Here is an 18,250-nt window from a genome sequence, read left to right on the forward strand (position 1 = left end):
CTAGGGGTTTCACCAACTAATCGACTAGTCGACTACCTCTACCACTAGTCGGCGCTGTAGGCCCTAGTCATCTAGTCGTGAACAAAATGGAGGCAAACGTGGGAGATGAGGATGCCGACATTGGCGCTGAGGTGCTGCAAAATGCTCCAGCAAAACACGTCCGACATTCAGGGGTCCTCATCTTATGCGCAAATGCGCCGCACCTATGCACTCTACAGTTTCAGTTTTAGCTCCGGCGCTAAAAGTTCACGAGCGTGCTCCACTAGCACCCCCTCTTTGAAAAGCAGTTTGGACCTCATTTCGAGAGCAACAGGAAAACACGGGTCAACAGTGGCGCGGATGAGCTACGGGATTACTGCCAGCAGACACATCCCCACAATGGATAACCCTCTGAAGTGGTGGGCACAAAACGCGAACCGCTTCCCCCGTTTAGCCAAGCTTTCCAGGAGCTACCTGGCTAGCCACCAGCACCCCAAGTGAACGGATGTTTTCCCTGGCAGGCAACACTGTCACCCGACAGCGGTCAAGCCTCCTTCCCTCACATGTTGATGCTTTGGTCTTCCTTAACGCACCAAAAAACCTGGAAGGTTGGACATCGTTATCGAGGAGGACAGTGACAGCGAGTAAAGTGTTGCGCAATGCGCACTGGATTTACGTTGCATTTATGTTCTTAACAGTTTTTGCAGTAGATTTGGTGAGTCCAGTTACTGTTTTTTATTTCATCAGCCATGTAACCCATGTAACCCAAATTAAAATGCTGCTTTGTTACAGTGTTTAACGTAACTGTATGCATTGCAATACAAAATACAGTTTTACACCTCTCTTTGTGTGTCTTTATTATGACGTAACAACTAGTCGACTACTATTTTGAAAAACTTGTCGACTAGTAAATATTGGTAGTTGTGAAACCCCACATGGGCCCCACACTTTGAGAAACGCTGCCTTAAAGGCTTACCCCGGGATTCTCCTCCTACTTGAAAGACTACGGAGGGATAGGGTCTGCAAAAGGCCCATGTCCTCAAATCTAAATCGAACAAGTGTAATTTATTTTGTGACAAACGAACGTTTTCGTAGTTTGACGAGGCAATTAATGGCAATGATAACTGTCTAATATGGCTATCTTTTTAGCTAACTTACCAATGTGGCTAACATCTGCAATGTACATTTTGTCAATAATTATTTATATTACTGTACTATTACATGTTAATAAAATATAAAGTTAACTATCAAAGAAATCACATAAACTCAAGTATAAAGAAGAGACCATGTTGTAAGAAAACACTTAACAGATAAACTAAAATGTTATTGATCATGAAAATAATAAAAGAAAAGTATCGAAAAAGAATCGGAATCGGACTTGGTATCGGTATCGAAACCAAAATGTTGGTATCGTGACAACACTAATGCAAAGCCTCGCGTCGTGTCAAAAATAGACCAGCCGCCTATTTTTAGCGGAGCCCAGCGCCGAGACGCTTCTGGGACGCTTTCTGGGGCGCTTTCTGGGGCGCTTTTGAGCCGTAACGCGGCGCGTCTGGTGGAATAGCACCCATTGACTAGAGTGGCCGCGATCGATGTGAACGCCGCCGCGCGGCCGTAACGCGGCCGTAACGCGGCCGTAACGCGGCCGTAACGCAGGCGGACCCGGTGGAATTCCGGGGTTAGAACCCTGCTCGGACTGCCATCTAGTGGCTGTTGCTTGCTTTTATGTAATGCCATATATGCAGAAATAAGTTAGTATTTAAGCACTGCAGGTTCATTCATCTCATATCATGTTTTAAAGTGTGTGTACATGTAGCACTTTTTTTTTAAAGTTGGTTGTGGTTTTCAAACTTTAGAGTTCTTGATCCCCATCAATCATTATGCACATTAGAGGAGCTACAGTTCGTGTCAATGGCTAACACACTTAGCCATGGTGGTTGCCAGTGGCGGCTGGTGCATTTTTCTCCAGGGAGGGCTCTACCAAAATGTAAGCAAACTTATACACAAACTCAAAACATATGTCATATTACAACGCAGGGCTAGCTCAAAGGCACCACAGCACTTGATAAAGTCTATTATTTTAGCGCCTGTTTTTGTCAACCTCCTTATTATGCTCACTGATCCCTATCCTGTAGCCCTCATTGGACAGCTGTGTTTACTTTCCTAAGCATGGCTAGTCGCATAGCATTATCCATGTGGACTCTAGTTTGTTCATGCTTTTTAGTTTTTTCTGATATGTGCTTTAAGTCACTCACATCTGTCTGGATCCATGCTGGGTCTGGTCCATAGACTGGTCTGATCCTGACGTTTGAAAAGGGAGGCAGGGGAAGCCAAATATAGCACTGGTGTTGCTACAGGTAGTTAGCCAAGCCTTCTTGCTAAACCAGCTCCTTGAGAAAGAGCATGTATACTGCCTTCCTCTGTCCTTAACTCCTGCCTATGTCAGGCTGATCAGGTCCGAGCTCTTTTACTCTCAGCTTTCCCTCCAGTGTCCTCCTCTCAAAGGATGTTTCTTTAAGTGATTAAACATCATTTTCCTTCTCCATATTCGCCATCTAGTTTTGTTTACACTCCATCTCCTTCTAACTCTCTCTCATTCAAACGTCAATCACTCACTCTGGCGCTCCTGCTGCCCCCTAGTTGTTGGCGGTGTCAACAGCTGCTTTGGCGCAGTTTGGTGCACCCTGAGCTGTTCCTATCTGTTGTATTGAAGAGGTGCGGACTGTGCATGCACCACTTATAACAAGAGTCGATGGGCAAAGATCTCTGCGCCCCAAGCAGGAAACACGTGACTTATCAGTAACTTTAGACATCGTCAAAAAAAATGTATCGATATTTTATCGTAGTTAAAATTAAAGTATTTTGTAATGACAATCTAGAATGTGGGAAGCGGTGGGGCGGCGCCCCTAGCGCCCCAATGGGCCAGCCCCCACTGGTGGTCAGTGTTGGGCAAGTTACTTCCAAAATGTAATACAGTACATATGACTTATTACTGTCTTTTTTAAGTAATAAGTTACATTACAATATTACTGTCTCTGAAATGTAATGAGTTACACTACTTTTATATTACTTTTGAGTTACTTTACCAAAATAACCGCATAAGAATGGCTAGGTATTTTAAATGCTAAAATGTAGTTTAGTGCTGCTCATTATACATCCAGTGAAGGGCAATGTGGTATAGCATAACAACTGTGTAGGCCATTAAGGCTACTAACAACTTACACGGCTTGGTCAGGGTTCGAGTTATAAAGTGAGCTCTATGTCTTTAAAACTAACGCGTGCGCGCGCATGCACGCACGCACACACTCAAACACACTCAAACACACACACAGCAGCAGCCCTCTACTTGCTACAAACTTAAATACGAAAAGGTTAAACTACGCACACACACATCATCTCGGCTCGCGCAGCACGCTCACAGGCATAGATTGCGCAATAATGTATTATGCACCTTGGAGGTGCAGTGCAGGCATATTGTCATTCAAGAGATGCGTAGTTCTTTTGGAAAACATGTTTTTCTTTAGGCTGATCAGGGAACGCGACGCAAAGCGGAGGGATCTTGATGAGCCCGAAGGGTAAACACCAGGCTTACTAATCTACCCGCACAATTTGTCTCTGGTGTCGGAATGTCTCGCGATGTTAGTGAATTCTTAAAAAACAAAACACCATTTCATTTCGGGTTAAAATGAGTTGTAACTGCGTAACTGAGAATTGTAACGGGTAGTATATTACCCAAATTTCATTAGTAATGCGTTACATTACTTTGTTACAGCAAAAAGTAATACATTACTGTAACTCCGTTACTTTTGTAACGCGTTACACCCAACACTTTTTGGGTTTTCAACTACTTTCAATTTGCCGGTTGATACTTTTATAAATCTTCTCAACACATATTAATTACTCAAAAGATATTGTAAATATCAGCATTATATCTTGCCAAATGAACCCATCATATTGATGAGCTGTAGTTGCAGTTAATATAATTAAATTATATTACCAATAGTTGCCTTTCCTTGAGTTAATAAAACATGAGGCCAGTCATAAAACATTCAAAATGTAAAATAGGGGTGAGGCGTCTGATTCTCCCCACAGCATTTTTATAACCCCCCGCTCGTTTTTCACACAAGACAAGAGTGAGTTAAGAAAGACTTACACACTTGCTGAAGTCAGGAGCTGTGGGTGGCTGGACTGTGGACAAAGACACACCATCCACGCACCAGCAGGCCCACACAAATGCATGTCCATTGGCTGTATGGACATGGAAAGACTTCCTGTCCGCATTTCAGCTTCACCTGTTTTCCACTACAATATTGTTTTAAATATGTTTCGGCACTAATTGCTTCACTCATTTGTCATTTTAATGGATAAAATAACCAGACAGGATAGGATTTAATGAGATTTGATTTTCACATTTCACATGTGCTGACCTTTAAATAAAGGAATTTAGTGGTGGTGGCGAAGTCGATAGGGAGTTGGCTTGGCAACTGGAAGGTCATCAGTTCAAGTCCCGGCAAGACCAAGTGCTACCGAGGTATCCCTGAGCAAGGCACCGTTCCCTACAATGCTCCCCGGGCAGATGGGGCTCATAGCCATGGAAGGCAACCCATCTAGGAGAAGGACACTCTGAAATAAAACCAGGACTGAGAGGAGTTGCGCCCCCCAGTCCTTAATCAGCATAGTAAAGCCAACCATGAAGAACAAAGTCATCCCAAATCCTATACGGAGAACCGGGATGACTGGAAGCGACGATGGAGGGCTCGTCTGAGGACGACCTAGAGACTTGGTCATTTTAAAAGAAGCTCCCAAGCTGAAAAAGTGTGAGCACCGCTGTTCTATAGGCTTGAAAACCCCAAGCCAGGAGAAAAGAGACCTGACACAGCAAGGACCGCGCTTAAACCCACACCATCCTGACTCACAGGAGGAGTAGAACATTTTAAAGAGGACATATTCTGCTCATTTTCAGGTTCATATGTATTTTGTGCCTCTACTGTGACATGGCTCCATGATTATACGTGTGTGCAAAATCAAAACAAAAAATCTCCTTTCCTTCCGTTTCTGCTCTACACGACTTCCGAGCTGACTGTGCTTTTAAAAACGTCTGCCTCAGGCTGACTCTAATGCTCAAGGAGGCAGAAATGTACATCGTCCAATGGATTCAGCCTGTTAACATTTCCTCGTGTATTTGCTTATCCTGAGTGTATTCCAACTAAGGCCGGAGGATTAGATGGCCTCTCAGGGGATGATACAGGAGCTTTCGAACAAATAGAAATGCTATTTGCCGGTGGCGAAGGGCTCCTTTTCCATGTCTGCCAAGATGTCCATTTATTTTATTCTCCTTTTGTCTAAGCGGGCGGCTGACAGCAGGCTGCCACAGCCACTGTCCAATGACATGGACACAAAGGGCCTGAGACAAACAGGCTGAAACTAAAGCTAGTGGGCAGCAGTGGAGCTGTCTGCTTGTTGCTGACCAACAAAGAATCTAACAAAGCGGAAACTGCAACAGTGATGATCTCGTAGAAAAATGGATAGAGATTTTTCTAAATATACCCTCATCAATCCTAACTCAGGGGGAGAAGCCTTAACCTGTTAAGCCCCAAGCCAGTTTTTCAGGTCTCAGGCTCGAAAATGACATGCCCAGAACAAATTACAATATCTTCACTTCTAAAAGGGGTAAATTAATAATCTTTTTTCTCAAAGCAATGACACACCTGTGAGTTGGATGTAGAAAAGTCAGAATCAATATAGATTTTTTTTATTTTAAAGTAAATTCAGATTGAACATAGTAAAAGAATGTAAATTATTGTGTCCGTCCAAAAAAAAAACATTACTTATAGTGAAAACCACCCTTGAATGATGGGTTAGTAGACTAAAAGCTTTAGGAATCCAAACTATAACATATAATAAGTACCCTGTATCAAGATTGATGCAAAACAAGTTAAATTTGACCTTTTCAGAGAGATTTAGCAAAAAATAAACACTTCTGGGGTCATTTGGGTGGATTTGACCTATCTCTGGCCCCCCTTGGTCGATTTTGATGATTGACATCTCTTTTTAACCGCTAGAGCCAATGGAATCGTGGGAAAGTTCCACATACACACACAGGTTACCAAATAAGGAGTGAGAGTGACGCGTAGCCAAAACCGGAGCTGCGACACACTCTGGTGGCTACCAATAGCAGCTAATTTTTATTCTCCGATTTTTGCATAAAAATTGAATTATGGATTATCAATAATTTTTTCAAAGTGACAGTCACATTGGATTAACCTTTGGATTAACCTTCAGCTGCGTTTTTTCTCGTTTTAATGCCATTGAACACGACTTTTGATCAGAATAACAGCTAAGGTGAGCATATCTCCGTGTTTTGCTACCTAAAGCTACGTCGTGTGTTGTCTGTATTTGCTTCCCCTGTGATGAGTTCTGATCGCTCAGTGATGATACTTATATTTCTATAATCTGTGGAATCTCAGGATGTTAGCTAAGCTTGTTTGTGCAGATCCAATAAGTATATCGATCGGTATAGCTAGAGTTCTGTGCTAACGGCATTAAGATTTTTTCGCTCAGGGCTAATTCAGAGGCTCAGCGTTAGTCTTGTGTTTTTTTTTTGCTAAAAATTGTTCATATCGTCAGTTAGCTGAGTTTCTTCCCGTTACATGGATATGAAACATTCATAGTTTATTAAATATTAAGAAGCCCTCAGACCAGCCGCGGCGCCAGGATTTCAATTGTGGGTGGGCCAATGTGATTTCGGCTGGGCCTGTTCTAATAGATGTTTCTCGTTAACAAAAATAAGATAAAAATAAATGCCTGCATATCATTGTAGGCAACTGTGTAATGCATATTTCCTATAGTAAAGACACTTTTTCTAAACCCTTCTCTTTTCAACATTTTCACTTATAAGAAGCTTACATATTATTTAAATGATTAAGCGGCACGCCGCAATGAGTGAAATTAAATGTTAAACTACTGCATGTTATTTTGGTACACAATACATTGATACATTTAGAAACAAAGAGCATACAACGGCAGAATATGGAATAATGAGCGAGCACCTGATGTGTGTCTGTGTGGTTAGACCGCAGCCGGATGTGTGTCTGTGTGGTTAGACTGCAGCCTGATGTGTGTCTGTGTGGTTAGACTGCAGCCTGATGTGTGTCTGTGTGGTTAGACTGCAGCCTGATGTCCTTTTTAGCGGATCTAGCGAAGTGAGCGGCCGTGCGTAAATGGCACTGGTTCTCTGACGCGGTACTTTTCAGAGGCTGCAGATTTATCATTAGGCTACTTCCTTCTGATACGGCAGAGCTTTCATAAGCTGAAGGTACGTTTCATACTAAAGCAGCTGGGCAGCAGATACTGTTGCTTCAAACTCATAAGCGTTGCTGATTTGGGCTGGAGAATGCCTGCCGCGTCTGGGTGCGCTCCGGTAGTTGCAAATAGCACGACATTTTAGCTCTACGTTTCTTAATCATTTTTCTAGATATTTAGTCTCAATATGAAATGAGGAATCTCTTGCTTTGCACACGTGAGAATTATGTCCGGTAAAACTTTACGTGTTCCTGATTTTTCTCAATTATCTCTCCCTGTCGGACCTCTGGGTTGAGTAGCTGATGGAGGATGGTTCCATGGTCAGACTTCTCGCACTGTCTGTAGTTTGTATTTCTCTCCATAGCTATTGCATGAGCTGCGCTGCATTCGTGTTTACTGAGAGCATAGTCGATATGTTTCCAGTCCCTGTAACCATGGCGACTGAATGTATCTTCTCCGCCGGCCCCGCCTCTCTCACTAAAATGTCGGCAGATTTTACAAAACACACTGTCCTTGCTAATGCTATACTCCAAGAATGTGTACTTGTCATACCAGTGGGCAGCGAAGCTCCTTTTCCTTTGTCCGAAAAGTGTCTGAGGGTAGGCCTACTTTATGAGCTTTGGCTGTGTAGCCGCCGGGTCATCTATGGCTGATGGGTGCGGCACTGGGATGCTATTTTCTGTTGTCCTACCAACAGATGCTACGTCCCGCAGAGGGACTGAGCTCAGCGGGGACACAACATTAAACACACTCTCGTCTCTCTTAGGCGGAACCTGCTGTGAGGATGATGAGTGTGGTGGTTCTGGCGGCGGCGACTCTGTTCTTACTCTTTTAAAAAACCTGAACATCGATTGTTGTGACATCGTTAGTGAGTGCGGTATATTTTTTTGTGTGTGTGAGTAGTCCACTGTCTTCCTTCATCTGCGCGCGCCGTTCTAAGATGTGTTTGCTCGCGCTTCCACTATGAGTTCGGTCCATTTTACGTTGCCTGATTACGTTAATTCATGTTGCTTTTAATTTTACAAGTTTTTTTAAAAGGGATACACATGTTTGCTCTTATTTTATTATGTAATTGTTAGTTTTGATAATCAAAAATAAAAATGTTGGAAGCTATATTTTCGCCCAGTCATTTTTGATCAATGAATGGGTGGGCCCAGTGACAGAGTGGGTGGGCCCACCCATAACGCGGCGGCTGCCTCAAACGCTGTTTCCTGCAGATGATGCGTTTTTCCCCCCGCCGGCGGGCGGATATGGTTCAACAGGTTAAGCCTTGAACTTACACTGTAAGGATTAGCTTTGTGTCCCTTGAAAATTACTACTAAATAGAACTCAATTGATAAGATTATACTTTAACTTAAAACATTTCAATTAAGGTATAAGTATTACTCAAAAACTTCGATGTAATCAGTTTAAAAAAACACTTTTGAGTTCTATTAATTTGTCAGGTTTTACAGTGCATAAGTAATTCTTTAAATTAACTCTAAATTTCACAAGATGATGGATTAGTGTTCCACATTTTTTCCACTAATTTGTTTTACAATTAGGCTAAAGGTAAAGAGAGACATTGATGACCTTGTGTCCCTTTTGTTAGTACGTGGTTCCATTTTGTCTATGGCCTTGGACGGCTTCACTAAAAGTCACCCAGTTCTGCCCTGCTGCAGTCCGGCTGAGTGCAGTCACAGAGATGCTATGGCTGCTCTACATGACATTAATGGTCTGGTCCGAGAATGGACACCATTTCCTGCTCCCATGAGAATGACACTCCTCAAACTGCCGTTCCTCCTCCTCCAAAGACTCAGGAGGCACACGAACATTACAGCCGTTGATACTGTCTCACATGGGTCTGCTCCCCCCCCACTGAGCCATGAACTGAAAGCATGACATCTGCTTTAAACACTTGGAAGCCTCCCTGTCACACCAGCACCAACCTTGGGTCAGTCAGATGAGACTAACGGCTTCACTTAGGGCATTTGGTTCAGATAGTGGGTTTGTTTTTTTAAGGCTATTCATACTGCTATGCAGAGGACGCCTGCATGTTGGCGAGCTGCAAAGACCCTACTATTGTTTCAAATAGGCCTAATGTCAGGGGTCTCTTATGGCGCATTTCCACTACACGGTCGGCCTCGGCCACACTCGGTACGGCTCGGTACGGCTTGGCCGCGTTGGGCCTTAACAGGGCCGACTCACTTCATGCTGCGCTTCCATTACAGTTTAGGAACTGGGGTAGTTACTATAGTAACGCAGTGTAGGCGGAGCCGTGACGTCATCTTCAATGAGAAATCCAGAAACACAACACAGCCGTTAGCTGTGAGCACTCAGAGCTCACAGCTCCTTAAATATGTTCAGAAACTCGACAAAAGTTAAACAAGTACACACCACAGACTGCCTGTGTCATGGTGAATACAGTCGCTGCTTTATTTATGTCTGTATAGGCCGTTGTTGTGAGTGTGGACGGTCGGGGCATATACTGCGTTAGCTTAGCCAATCTCCATCTAGAAAAACACGAATTTTAAAAGGTTTTTCGCCTGCCGTCTGTCTGCAGACTTGACAAAGCATTAATTCATGGTTTTTACTAACCGGTATCAGTATGTTGTTACTTCGGCATCATTTTGAAACGTGTATTACAATTAAATCACGGTCAAATATGTCCATCTTGTTGTAGTTCTAGCCCTCTTGCCAGCGCTCCTCTCTCTAGTTTAGCATACTCAGCCCGACTCAGTCCTGTTTGTTGGCCCCGATAGAACCACAATTTTCTAGGGCCAGAAAAGAGGGGAAAAAGTGGCCCCGCGCCGTGCCGCGCCGGAACGAGGCCTAGTGGAAGCACAACCAAAAAAGGGGACGGCACGACACGGCACGCTTAAAGCGAGCTACGCGCTGCAATGGAAATGCGCCATAAATGTCTAGTTCTACATGTATTCACATTATATAGACAATGTTTCCACCTGGTAAAACTAAAGGCTGCACGAAACTCAGGCTACAATACAACCATTCTGTTCTGCTCTAACGATTCAATTTAAAGATTCTTCATCAAAACAATTAGCTTTTATTGTTTCCAATGATAACGTCACCTTAAGTGGAGGAATGCAAACCTGTTTTCAAATGTAAGGTTTTGATTTTGTTTGACATTTCTCAGTAATGACACCCTCAGACACCCAATAGCATTCATGCTATGCCATCAGTAATACGTCAGATGTTAAGGGGATGAAGCTTTTCCTCCCAAATCAGATATGCTTTGTTCTTCAACAAATGTATCAATTTCCTGCATAATATTTGTTTCTCACAATTGTTTTTTGTAAGCTGCACACAGGTGATACTGAGTCTTCTCGATTCATAGATTATAAACTATACCATGCTTAAATAGACTCCTAAGTTATTATTTCATATGTAACATATGTAAGAAAAGGGAGGGAAGAGTCAATTATATTGAGTAATTGATTTTATATTGGGTCATTTATTTCTCAAACTTATGTTTTATGGAAGAGAAAATGTATTTCTGATAAACTAATATTTTTATCAAACGGTAAATGGTGAATTAAAGGTGGGGTAGGTAAGTTTGAGAAACCGGCTCGAGATACACTTTTTGTTATATTCCATGGAATGCTCTTAACATCCCGATAGCAATGAATATCTTAAGTGCTTTGACAAAAAATCCATAAAAAAATGTCATCTGTGGAAGCCGTGGTACTGTAAAAAGCACGACCAATCATCTGAGCCGGCCCGGCTAAAATAACTGGATGGCCTACCTGCCTGTCAGCCTTCCATCTGTGCACAAACTTATCTCGTGCCCTCATTGGTCATGTGCGCGTTCGTGTGTGTTGGAGGAGGGGCTCTGTAAGGAAGTGGCAGATTTGTTCCGGCTGTGTATTTTCAAATTCTAGCGCACTCAAGCTGGTTTCTCCAAAATGACCTACCCTACCTTTAATATAACATTTAGAATCATTGATAAGGGGTTATATCCACAGGGACAAGCTCACCTTTAACTTACAATATAATTTCTCTGCTATGGACTGATGAGTATATGATTCTTGCATGTTAAATGACACAAACCTTCAAAATGATAATGTGCATGTGTCAGGAAGGCTCCCAAATAATTCTGAGGGGCCTATCCTATTTTAGTAATTAAATGATAATGTGCTAATCCATTACTTTGAGTTGTCTTCACTCAGAAAACATCCCTATCAGGTGTTAACCCAATAACTAGGACAGCTCTCAAGGCCAAGGGTCAGAGAGAGAGGGTCACACTCTCCGGCTGCAGAGAGCACCCCCAGCCACGTGCAAGGAAGCACAAGGTCGTTCGAGATGAGAGGATGCTTCTCTTCAACTTTCTGCTGAGAGGGGGTTCTTCTCTTCATCTTTCTGCTGAGAGGGGGTTCTTCTCTTCACCTTTCTGCTGAGAGGGGGTTCTTCTCTTCACCTTTCTGCTGAGAGGGGGTTCTTCTCTTCAACTTTCTGCTGAGAGTGGGTTCTTCTCTTCACCTTTCTGATGAGAGGGGGTTCTTCTCTTCACCTTTCTGATGAGAGGGGGTTCTTCTCTTCAACTTACTGATGAGATGGGGTTCTTCTCTTCACCTTTCTGCTGAGAGGGGGTTCTTCTCTTCAACTTTCTGATGAGAGGGGGTTCTTCTCTTCATCTTTCTGATGAGAGGGGGTTCTTCTCTTCACCTTTCTGCTGAGAGGGGGTTCTTCTCTTCATCTTTCTGATGAGAGGGGGTTCTTCTCTTCACCTTTCTGATGAGAGGGGGTTCTTCTCTTCATCTTTCTGCTGAGAGGGGGTTCTTCTCTTCACCTTTCTGCTGAGAGGGGGTTCTTCTCTTCAACTTTCTGATGAGAGGGGGTTCTTCTCTTCATCTTTCTGATGAGAGGGGGTTCTTCTCTTCACCTTTCTGCTGAGAGGGGGTTCTTCTCTTCATCTTTCTGATGAGAGGGGGTTCTTCTCTTCACCTTTCTGATGAGAGGGGGTTCTTCTCTTCAACTTTCTGATGAGAGGGGGTTCTTCTCTTCAACTTTCTGATGAGAGGGGGTTCTTCTCTTCACCTTTCTGCTGAGAGGGGGTTCTTCTCTTCATCTTTCTGATGAGAGGGGGTTATTCTCTTCACCTTTCTGATGAGAGGGGGTTCTTCTCTTCAACTTTCTGATGAGAGGGGGTTCTTCTCTTCACCTTTCTGATGAGAGGGGTTTCTTCTCTTCAACTTTCTGATGAGAGGGGGTTCTTCTCTTCACCTTTCTGATGAGAGGGGGTTCTTCTCTTCATCTTTCTGATGAGAGGGGGTTCTTCTCTTCATCTTTCTGCTCGGTGGGCTCTAGCAGACAACCCTGCAGGACGAGCGAGGGCTTCAGAGGCTTCTATAATACAAGGTTCCATGTTTCTTGGAGCAGTTTGATGTCTTCCTAACCTCTCCCATCACGGGGGGAACACCTGGATGCGCCACTAGGAATACGCAGTTGCACTGCTCTCAAGCAGATAGCAGAAGGAATACAGGCAGATGAGCCTCCGTCTCACTGGGGGGTCAGCTACAGTGCTCACTGAATGAGCCACACAAAAGCAGAGCAATTGGGGGGTTGAAATATGGCGCTCTGATGAAGAAGACTTTGAGCCAATCAGCACCTCAGTGCTAATCTACAGTATCAGGATGCCTTTACACACCAGACACTCGGTGTCATAAAGGGAGGAGGAGAACGAGTCAGGAAGCCTGACGGACATGTTCCTCCAGCTCTCGTACAAAGATGAACTTTGATTTGAATAACCAGATGTTTACAGATGTACAATTAATGATTGTTTTTTATATTTCCAATGACCAAACATGTGTTAAATAGTGGTGATTCATATATTTTTGTCAGATCAGATTACACTTTTGCACTAAACAAAATAAATTAATTAATATTTTCAGATTATAAGGTATTGAATAATAAGGTATTGAATAATAAGGTATTGAATAATATTATAACAGATAATGTTAATATCCTTAATCATCCAGTAATCAGGCTTAACAACACTACTCTGTAATGTATTGTCCATGCACAGACAGACCTACAATGGTGTTTCAAGTACTGGATTAATTTCAGTTTTGGCCCAAAACAAATATTTATAATAATTCATATAACAATTATGTAGCATATTTGATCCTCAAATTAGAGGAGTATAATTTAAAGAAATTGATATTCTATATTCAACATTAGATAAACACAGAAGAACCCTTTCCAAGTACCATAAGTAGATGTTCAGGTAAGTATGGCTAATAAGAATAATTGATAGACTTAATTTGGTACAGATCAGTGGTAGCATTTACAAATGTATGAATTAAAGTTTTAAGAATGTTTAATCTTTCCTTTCCAGGTTTTTACAAAAGTCTTTGAATATTTGCCTAACCTTTCCTTTTCAGATTGTTAAACATTTTGAGAATTGTTTAACTTTTCCCTTCAGATTTTGAAATGACATGATTGATAGTTGAAGTAATGTAATTATGTTATCATGCCATAGTCTTTTGATTTAATATGTAATGCTAACGTAAATATAATCCTAAATTGAAGACACTGCAATTTTGCAGATTACACATTGATTGAGTTTTATACCTTAGCTGTGAATTTGATACCTTAACTGGATCCCTTATGATCCTGATTTTATACCTTAACTGGATCCCTTATGATCCTGATTTTATACCTTAACTGGATCCCTTATGATCCTGATTTTATACCTTAACTGGATCCCTTATGATCCTAAATTTAAAATGCTTTTGACTAGTTATTGCCTTGAAGTTAATCTTTAAACTGCAAGCTGGTTTTGATTTTATAGTTTGATAAAGGAGATTAACTAATGGTTAAATGTTAAAACATATTAGTTTAAAATAAATGTTTTTGTTGTTACGTATCTGTGATTTTATGTGTTCATTATTATGCTTTTGACAAAAGATGCTCCAAACACTGACGAGAGATGATTTCTCTATTATGATTGGCTGTCTCAATCATTGTGATTGAATGTTTCAATCTTATTATGTTGTTATTAATGTGATTGTTATTGATGTAATTCATGTTGTGTAAGTCCACACTCAATTCTGAAGATTCTCATTGATTTAAGTATTGAACACATTCTTATTAAAATAGGGTTTTTTAAGTTATCAAAATTGATAAAAAAAAGAGAGGAACTGTTGGGGAATCATTTGCCCTGCATGTCCTCCTTCGCCCTCTGACGCAGCTGACCAACCTTGAGCAGCCGTTATCTCCCATAAGGAGGGGCTGCCCTAGCATATTGTTGATGTTACCAGTTTGTGACCGGGCAACTCTCTGTCAGAGATAGTTATTGTTGTGGGACACCTGGAACACATCCTTCTCAAGTGTCCTCAGCTGTTTAGTCTATCTATTGAAGAATGTTGATTATTACACTCTGAACTAGTTAAAACCTCGAGCTACAGGAGGGTTCTTCAGAATTGATTGTGGCATCTCAAGAGCTATCTGTATTGTTATTATGTTGCATTGTTGGAGAAGCCTGTGACATAAGATTTTCAACAACATAATTACTCTGTAGCTATGTCAGTTTGACAATAAAGAACCTTGAACCTTGAACCTTGAACTCGTGGCCCGTGACATGTCGTGTGAATTCTCCGGCCGAAGCTCCAAATAAACCGTCAGTGTTTGCCATCAAAGCTCCAGCTCTCCTCGTGTCTCTCTGAGTCCTGACTCCTATTGCTTCAGAAGTTTCCCCCACAGAAACTATATTATCATATAAGCGAGAAGGAAACAGGACAACCCCAGAAAAACTCAAGAGGATCACAAGCGTGTGCAAACAAAAACATCATCTGGGATCCTTTGGTTTCCCAGGGTACGCTGGTTCTTAAAAACAATTTAAGTCAAAAACACTGGAATCCTATCCTAATGTGGACGGTATATAACAGAGTACAATGTAATATAGAATATTATACATCAGCTTTCAATTTAGTTATGAACATTTTTAATCAGGGTTGACAATTCTGCCAGTATATCATAGACTACCCTGCAGCAGCATTTTTACAGATACCACAACCACTGCTGGAGACAGAGATGAAAGAGATGGAGAAACAACAGAAGTGTAAAAATCCTCTTGCTTAGCTGAAGTCACCACGTGGCGACATCTCCCTTAGGTTAAGAATGAACACGACATTAACAGAGAACTACAGTTTGTAGGTTATGCTAGCAACAGGTTCCATGCACCACTTCAGGCAGCACACTAAATCTGAAAGGACATATTTGCAGGCGTAAACAAATAGATTTGACTGGATAACGAACATTGGCACAGGCAACTCCTCCATCACCGGGATCCGGTTGCTTTTTGCAGGAGATGAAACTCATAAAAAACTGATAGACAGACCTTATCACTGGCACAAAGCTGTTTGGTTCGCAACTATCTTATATAGGAGTCATTTGACCTGAAATCTGGGTGAATTCATGGCAACGTAATGGAAAAACACGACTGACTGAATAATTGTCTCAAACCCACACCTCTAGGAAATAGGAAATCCATTAGGAAATTTGTAATTGTGTCTGTCCACGTGTCCTAGGAGATTTCCATCTCCCAGACAAATGGGAGAAATTCCCATAGTGTCAGATATATGTCATATGTTGTGAGAGTAACATTAACCTGCATGATATTTGTCCTTGCACACCAATTCAACACCCAAGAGCTGAAAAGGAAGCTGGTAACAGGAAACAATCCTTAGGGAGAGGCAACTATTGGCTTCTGTATGTCTATGACTAAGCAGCAAGAGTACTAAGCAGCCACAATGCAAGAGAGTGTGTGCTTTGTGAGCACTGATGGGCATACACACTCACAGGTTCACTCTGCTGTCCTAGTTGAAATGCCCTCAATGCCCTCCCTACTCCACCTCTGATGGGCTAGTACTCATCGGCTGCTCCAAGACCACAACTGAGACTCCCTTACATGCAGAAATGACACTCAGTGCCCCTAACCTTCCAGGACCAGAACTGAGGATCATTAATGAGCCCCTGACCTCCAGGACCAGAACGGAGAGACCCTAACCTCCAGAACTCAGAGTCCCTAACCTCCAGAACTGAGAGTCTCAACCTCCAGAACCAGAAATAAGATTCCCTAACCTCCAGGATCAGGACTGAGAGTTAATGTTGCACCCGACAGAGGCAACATTTTCCGTGCCCTGCAGTGGAGCAGTCCTTCGTCAATCCCAGGATTCAGTTCCTGGTGAGCGGACTGCAAGCCAATATAGTCCAGTTGTGAGTCCGGCCCTGAAAAATGTGGCAACAAGCCTCTGACGGAACCAACAGAGCCAAGCCCTCTATCCACGTCCTGCCATAGTTCATCCATTGCGGATGGAGTAGTTCTTTCTAACCTTCTAAATCGGGTCACCAAATATTTGGGCAACTCTAAATAGGGAAACACTTGGTGATACATAGATATGGCAAGATAAAGGAAAAAGAGAGACACTGACTATAGGAAAGAAATCCCAACAGGCGGTGCATTATTTAATGTGGTTCCGTTAACGTGGACATTAAGAACAATATTGTGGCCAATCAGTATCTTGTTGAACAAAGATCTTGCCCTTCCAAGCCTACTGCAGATCTCCCTCTGAGCATCCTGACTCTTCAGCACCAATGCTAATAACACTGCCATAGCTTGTAAGCTAGCTCTTGTTTTGTTTCTTTTTTCCCCGCTGGGGTTAAGCCTACAACTGCTGTCAATCAAACTCGCACACTGCCACGCCCCATCGAGCTGCTGCTAGAAAAAGGATTTCCCCTCAAAACGTATTTATTTCCTTTTAATGGAAAAATTGCAATAATACAATTTTAGAAAAAAAACAGCTGATAACCTTTTGTTAAATGAGGGATGGCCAAATACTCATTTGGTTTCACTTTAATTCAGAATGTGAACTTTAAACCTGGTTTTCCCTGTTGCATGAGGTGCTGCAGACACACAGTATAACCTGCAGCATCTCTCATCACACAGGCTCTGCGGAACATACTGTGTGTGTGAGTGGCTCCTGCATCACACAGAACACAAGCTGGGTCCTGGTTTGACAGAAACATAACCCAGGGAGCCACAATACTCAAGAAGACCCACCGTGTTGACCAGAATGTGGTTAGCCTTGCTGGGACTCTGCACCTGCCACAAACAGGGCCCTGTGGACCGCTTCACTACCAGCACAAATCCCCGTCCGCACATTCTATGGTGCATATCCACGGGAGTGTACAGCCAGAGCGGTTCCCTTCCATCCTTGTGTGGCATTTTCTCTGCCGTTATCTTTTCCCGTAGCCCCTCCTCAAACAGTGAACAATCCGAGCCGCGACAACACACCGTCCGGTCGGTGCGAACAGAGCCGCCGCAGGGCTGTCTGTCTCCGCGGGTTGTGTCGTCGCTGTCGACTAACAGAGAGCCAGGTTTGGACGAACAGAGGCACACTCACCCGCTTTCAGCTGCGATGTTGCTGCAGACTGGAGGTCCGCTCCGCCGCTGCCACACCATCCTCCATCTTCCCTGTAGCGGCTGCTGTCTCTGGATATATGTGTGTGTGTTGATGTGTGTGTGTGTCTGTGTGTGTGTGTGAGAGCTCCCAGCCCCTCCCTCCGTCACCGTCAAATAATCACAGGACACAGCCTCTGCACTGTTGGTGTAAAGTAACAGTAAAAGTAAATGTACTACTGAAGTACAATTTTGAGGGTCTTGTACTTTACTTGAGTATTTTAGTTGTTTGCTACGTTGTACTTCTACCCCACTACAATTCAGAGGTCAATCGTGTACTTTTACTCCACTACATTTATTTAATAGCTTTAGTTACTTTACAGATAGATGGATTAATGATGTGAGATATAATCAAGTGTTAAATCAGACTTTAGTTCCACCTGGAGTAAATTCACAAGCTACCCTGCAGTATACAAAGTCATTCAAACTAGCTGCACCTTTACCAGCTTTGAGAACACTTTAATGATCAATCATTATAAAACATATCATATATATTATTCTGAAATGGAC

The 18,250-nt window shown here is 42.6% G+C and overlaps 1 protein-coding gene across 1 annotated transcript in view; it reads right to left on the reverse strand.

The window, feature by feature from the left end:
* Positions 1–17,732, reverse strand: part of LOC117472339 (amyloid-beta A4 precursor protein-binding family A member 1-like) — a 77,193-nt gene extending 59,461 nt beyond the window's left edge. Inside the window, 1 exon segment of the mRNA XM_034117484.1 lies at positions 17,685–17,732. The gene's annotated coding sequence lies outside the window, so the exon portion shown is untranslated.
* Between the last annotated feature and the right edge of the window lie 518 nt (positions 17,733–18,250).

This window comes from Trematomus bernacchii, unplaced genomic scaffold (genome assembly GCF_902827165.1).
Source record: "Trematomus bernacchii unplaced genomic scaffold, fTreBer1.1, whole genome shotgun sequence".
Classification (NCBI taxonomy): Eukaryota; Metazoa; Chordata; class Actinopteri; order Perciformes; family Nototheniidae; genus Trematomus; species Trematomus bernacchii.